This window comes from Carcharodon carcharias, chromosome 18 (genome assembly GCF_017639515.1).
Source record: "Carcharodon carcharias isolate sCarCar2 chromosome 18, sCarCar2.pri, whole genome shotgun sequence".
NCBI lineage: Eukaryota > Metazoa > Chordata > Chondrichthyes > Lamniformes > Lamnidae > Carcharodon > Carcharodon carcharias.
The window spans coordinates 94,300,518-94,306,856 of record NC_054484.1 but is presented as its reverse complement, the minus strand read 5'-3'; the positions used below and the strand labels follow the sequence as shown (position 1 = coordinate 94,306,856).

Here is a 6,339-nt window from a genome sequence, read left to right as displayed (position 1 = left end):
GACTGAAATGTCAATCTATGTGTAATGCTGATTTGACACCAGCGCTGCCCTTTTGACCTCTGCACACCCAGTATCGCCCTCTCTTCACCTCACACAGTTGAGCATGTGCTCAGCAGCAGTAAAGAGCACAAACCAGCATATTTAAAGAGATCATCAACCACCCAGATTAGTTGCTGATGAATTTCTACTGGATCTGACTGAGTTTGTAGAAGTGGTTCGTGGTTTGCAGAGTTGGTTCACATAGGTAATGTTGACAGGGAATGGTGTTGTACGTGGAGAAGGCTGTGCTTCAGCCATTGGGGGCTTTGGTCAAGCCACTTTCTCCAAGTTATGGGTACAATAGTCACCATCCCCTTGGGCTGCACTTTGAGCAGGAGATAGATCAGAGGCAAAAAAGAAGAGTACAGGCTACTTGGAAAGAGAGAAGGAGGAGAGGGAAAAAAAGAAAAATGGAAACAACCAGAGGACATCCCAAAGAGCTTTACAACCAATGAAATATTTTTGAAGTGTAGTTGCTGTTATAATGTTGGAAATACAATAGCCAGTTGTGCGCAGCACGCTCCCACATACAGCAATGTGATAATGACCAAATAATCTGTTTTTGTAGTGATGCAGCCTCAGGCCAGACTGCTGTGTCCCTGTAAGAGAGAGGGAAGTGTGAGTGTGGTACGTGTGTTTGAGCGATATGCTTGTCATAGTTGAATAGCTGGCAGTGTGTGCAACGGTGGAGATGTGGCTGTGAGGCTTGTAAAGATGCTAATTGTGTGATGGTGAGTTGAAGCTATTAATGTTAGGTATGAGTCATGCCTGATAGAGACTGTTAGGAGGTGATAGAAGTGGGGCAAGCGGGTATGGTGGTGAATAGATTGGTGTGTGATGCTAGTGGTTCATCTGTATGAACTTGATGATGCAATGACCTTAAAGTTATTCCTGCGCCGCATCCATGTCCACAGGGCTACAGTGCTTACATCGACAGCAATGGTTATCTGCTTCCACTGCCACCTTAGTGTCTGTTTGGGGAGCTTCCCAGTGTCTATGTGGGTGCCACTCAGTTCACTTCTTGCACTAAGGGCTCCAATTCTACGTTGGAGAACCTTGGAGCACATTCTCTGGCTTGTTGCACCATTTCCACTCTTTTTTTTCCTGCTTGGAGACATTTTTCTAATGCAGCACCTGCTGTAGCCAGAACGCACTTCTCTTTTAAGTAGTGCAGGTGAGCTTTAAGTGGTGCTAGCGTTGTACGAATTTGGGAGTTTTGCGGAGGTGTTCAGCCTTTCAGTAGCTTGCTGGCACAGGGCTGCATGCCGCTCTGATTTAAAGTAGCAAGCAGCAAGAAGTTTACCTGCTGCCTGCATTTCTACAAATCGACAAGGATTGATCACACATTGCAACCCCTGTGCCCTTTTTTAGCCTAATCCAATTTCCCCTTGTTTAGTGAATGCAGTGCATAGTGATTCGGGGCAGTCTCTTTATGTAGTTTGTCGATATGCAGAGACATTAAATCGCTGCTCTACAGTTACCAGACATGCTATGAAAATTAAAGTTGATAAGGCACCAGGACTGGCTGAGATGGATTCAAGAATATTGAAGGAAGTGAGTTTGGAAATTGCAGAGGCACTGGCAATAATCTTTCAATCTTCCTTGGATTCGGGGGAGGTGCCGGAGGACTGGAGAATTGCAAACATTATGCCGTTGTTCAATAAGATCTGCCCTGCAATTACAGACCAGTCAGTTTGACGTCGGTGGTGGGGAAACTTCTAGAAAAAATTATTCGGGATAGAATTAATAGTCGCATGGAAATGTTTGGTTTGATTCGAAAGAGTCAGCATGGATTTGTTAAAGGAAAATCGTGTCTAACTAATTTGCTGGAGTTTTTTGAAGAGGTAACAGAGATGGTTGATGAGGGCAAGTCCGTTGATGTGGTGTATATGGACTTCCAAAAGGCGTTCAATACAGTGCCACACAACAGACTTGTGAGGAAAGTTATAGGTCATGGAATAAAAGGGGCAGTAGCTACGTGGATACAAAATTGGCTGAGGGATAGGAAACAGAGTAATGGTTAATGGATATTTTTCGAGTCGGAAGAAAGTTTGCAGTGGCGTTCCCCAGGGTCAGTAATGGGACCCTTGCTCTTCCTGATATATAAATAATATAGATTTCGCGTGCAGGGGACAATTTCAAAATTTGCAGATGACACAGAACTTAAGAGAATTGTAAACCGTGAGAAGGACAGTGTAGAACTTCAAAACGACATTAACACATTGGTGAAGTGGGCAGATAGGTGGCAGATGAAGTTCAATGCAGAGAAGTGTGAGGTGATACACTTTAGTATAAAGAACATGGAGAGAAAGTATAAAATAAAGAATACTTTTCTAAAGGGTATGCAGGAGCAGAGAAACCTGGGTGTATATGTACATAAGTCATTAAAGGTGGCAGGACAGGTGGAAAGAGATGTTTCTAAAGCATACAGTATTCTAGGCTTCATTAATAGGGGCATAGAGTATAAGAGCAGGGAGGTTATGATGAACTTATATGAGACACTCATTAGACCTCAGCTAGAGTATTGTGTATGGGTTCTGGGCACCACACTATAGGAAGGATGTGAACGCGTTGGAGAGAGTGCAGAAGAGGTTAACGAGAATGGTTCCAGGGATGAGACACTTCAGTTATGAGGAAAGATTGGAGATGTTGGGACTGTTTTCCTTGGAGAGGAGAATGCTGAGAGGAGGCTTGATATAAGTTTTCAAAATAACGAGGGGCCTGGACAGTGTAGATAGGGAGAAACTGTTCCCGCTCGTAAACGGATTGAGAACCAGAGGGCACAGTTTTAAAGTGCTTTGCAAAAGGAGCAAATGCAAGGTGAGAAAAAACATTTTCTCACAGTGAGTAGTTAGGGTTTGGAATGCACTGCCTGGAAGTGTGGTGGAGATAGGTTGAATTGAGGCATTCAAGAGATATTGGATGATTATCTCAATAGAAACTATGTGCAGGGTTACAGGGAAAAGGCAGGAGATTGGCGCTAAGTTAAATTGCTCAGAGAGTCAGTGCAGACACAGTGGGCTGAATGGCCTCCTTCTACACCATAACAATTATGTGATTCGGCCCTATATAATGTCAGGAAGACTCTGTGGACATTTAAAAATAGTGGGCCGGTCCTGGATGTGGAAGTCCCACCTCATTTCCAACAGATCCAATGTTTGCTGGCTGAGGGAAGGGGGTGGGACGGGATTCACATTGACTGAAACCCGAACTCAGTCGGGCTATTTGAACTTGCTGAGTTCCAACAGTTTTGGCTGTTGCAAAGGCCTTAGCCAGTAGTGTGGGAGTCACAAATTGATGGAGTAGGTGCAAACACTCTTCAATGGCAGATAAGATCTGTTTAAGTGTCATGATGTAAGATTTTAAATTCCCGCTCTTAAAACATGAAAAAAAAACAGGCTCAGTGGAAGTTTTAAAACAAATCCTTGCTGGACTGCTTTGATTGACAGGCAACCTGGTGTAGATTAGAAGAAAACATTACCATCTGGTCATGCAGTTTCAATAGAGGTCTTTGTTGTCATTTCCCCAAGTGCTATTATTGTGCCATTATGAATGTTTGACTGAGCTTTAAAAGCTATAATGTTCCCAACAGGAGTTCTGAGCTCAAAGTTTGACAGTTTAAAGAGGCTATTAAAGGAATAATTGTCTTTGTCTGGTCTGAATAGATATATATTTGTATTTATAAGAGAATAAGCACTTGAGAAAATTTTAAAACTTTGGGTTTCTTGAATGGGAGTTTTTTCACTATCAAGTGCATATGAGAGCTGTATTAGATTGGTAGAATTCTTTTTCATCACCAAATGCCTCCTGAGGTCTGCCCAGGGTGGATACTGGGTGAGTGGCTGTGGAGGTGGCATGGTGGTATAAGGGGGAATGGAGGGTATGAGGGGCATGGGTAGAGGGGCATTAGTTGTCATGGGGGTATGATGAGGCATTGGGTGGTTGGGAAGACATGGAGTTATCATAAATGTGGCATGGGGTTGTGAGGGGCCATGGAGGATGGGTGGACGTGTGATGAGTGAGGGCTAGAGAGCCTAATAGCATCTAAAACAACTGGAACTAAGTCCCAGAGAACTGAGATGGGCCTTCTAACCAGCCCGCCTTGGCACTCGCCCACCCCCATTGCCTCCTAGGGTCTGTTTCCAGGGTCAGCAGGCCCGAATCTATCCCACCCCCTGCCTCCCCGAGTGAAAATTGCATCTAGTGGGCCTCATTAAAAACAGGCGGGTCTGCCAAGTTGGGAAATTTCTTGACTGGAGCTACCCACCTCAATAGCAAAAATCCAGCCCACAGCCTACTTAATTTAAATTCAGAACTTCAAATTATCAATTCACTCGACTTGAAGTCTTGCAGAAAGAAAATATCTCCTATGCTGTTTTATTTAAATTGCTTAATTTGAATTCCTGGAGAATTCATTTTGTTTTGTTCAGTATGAAGATGGTGGCATTCTGGAGGTAGGCCCGCCCGAGTTACATTCAGTGCCCTCGAATCTGTGCACAAGCGGTGAAGGCTGCCCAAAAGCCCCAGTATCAAGCAGAGGCAAAGAAAGCAGCGGGTTTAAATGTCAAAGTCAGCAGGCTGAAAGAGACCCTGAGCAGCTTCCACACACCTGAGCTTTTGAATATGAGAACTCTTTGATCCATCACCCTGAAAGATGCAATTGCGAATCCATCTGAAGAACATGTCTGCAAAACTGACCAAATGCTAATTAAAAATATAGATCTTAAAAAAAATGATCTTGAAATAACAATAGTTCTGCTTCAAAACTTTCTCTCTCCTAACTGGTCAGCATGAAATCCAGCCCTTGTTAGAAACACAAGCACATGATTCCCCTCATTCTTGGCTCCTTCACATGAGGAAATATTTTCTCTGTATCTATTCTATCAAACCCTTTCAACATTTTCAATACTTCCATCCAAGATGAACAAAGCTCTGTGAAGAAATTTGGGAAAGGAAAGGGATAAAAGAAAGGGTTCAAATTGACCTGTTAATATTACAGTGTGTTTATTGCTTGTAGCAGATTGGATCCTTTAGTGCAAATGCTACTTTTAGCAGAATTTACATGCTCAGTTAAGCCCAGCTGGAGAGCATTGTTGATACAATTTAATTTAATTTGATAAATTTCCTTTTTGTAATTTGGTATTTATTGCTTGTGTCCCTTATATATTCAGGCAGTTTGGTCAAATGGCTTTTGATTGATGACACGCTCATCCTAATTGGTGATTAAGATGAATTGTATTAAGCCCAGTTATAACGGTTAATGCAATAATTAAGCTGATTGAAGGAAGACAAGATTGAACAGCCTAAACTTCAAGGTTTTTTTAAATTAAGAAGCTGAGATAAAGGGCAAAGATCCACGAGGCAATACAACATCAAGGTTAAAACAAATAGGGATGGAATAAAAAATGTCAGTCGCAAAGTGTTGCTAAGCTTGTGTCTTAAAGAGTTTAGAAGAATGATCCTAGGTAGGCAGATCCATGACTTTGAACTTCGAGGAAAGAATGACTCATAGCAGGAGAGTGAAACAGAAGAGATGTATGTGGCACAATGTATCAGGAGCTTGGCGTAAACAGTAGAAGAACATTTGACTCAGCAAGGATCACAATAGTATGGATAAAATAAAGACAAAGAGAATAGTTCTGATAGAGAATGAGAGCTTGCAAGATACGGATGGCAAAAGGATTGTCTATCCAACTAACACTCTTTATGTGTTATCTTGTCCAGGAATGTGAGAGAGAATCTACAAAGCAATAGGAGCAATATTCAAACCTTAGACAGATGTAGACCCTGTACAGAGAGGTAAGAGTTGCTGAGGAGAAAAGCGAGGATTTTTAGAATTCGCTTCAATGATGGAGGAAATTTAGAGACTAAGTGAAGCCAAGAATAAAGATGAAGATGGAAATGAGCTGGAGCCATTGAAGGCAGGGGATAATAGTTGGTTCATCTTATGAGAGACATCAAACAACATAGCTTGAAAATTTGGAGGAAAACCACAACAAAATCTTCTCTCACCTGAAAGGCATGGAAAAGAGCAAGTTACAAATATATATAAGAAAAGCAAAATACTGTGGATGCTGGAAATCTGAAACAAAAACAGAAAATGCTGGAAAAACTCAGCAGGTCTAACAGCATCTCTGGAGAAAAAAAAAAGTTAACGGTTCAGGTCCTTCTCCACAGATGCTGTTAGATCTGCTGAGTTTTTCCAGCATTTTCTGTTTTTGTATCAAGTATATTTTTCTGATATGTATTAATGACCTGGACTTGGGTAAATGGGCCATTATTTCAAAGTTTGCAGATGAC

The 6,339-nt window shown here is 42.0% G+C and overlaps 1 pseudogene; it reads left to right on the top strand.

The window, feature by feature from the left end:
* Window positions 1–4,476: 4,476 nt before the first annotated feature.
* LOC121290481 lies at window positions 4,477–4,677 on the top strand (annotated as a pseudogene).
* Window positions 4,678–6,339: the final 1,662 nt, after the last annotated feature.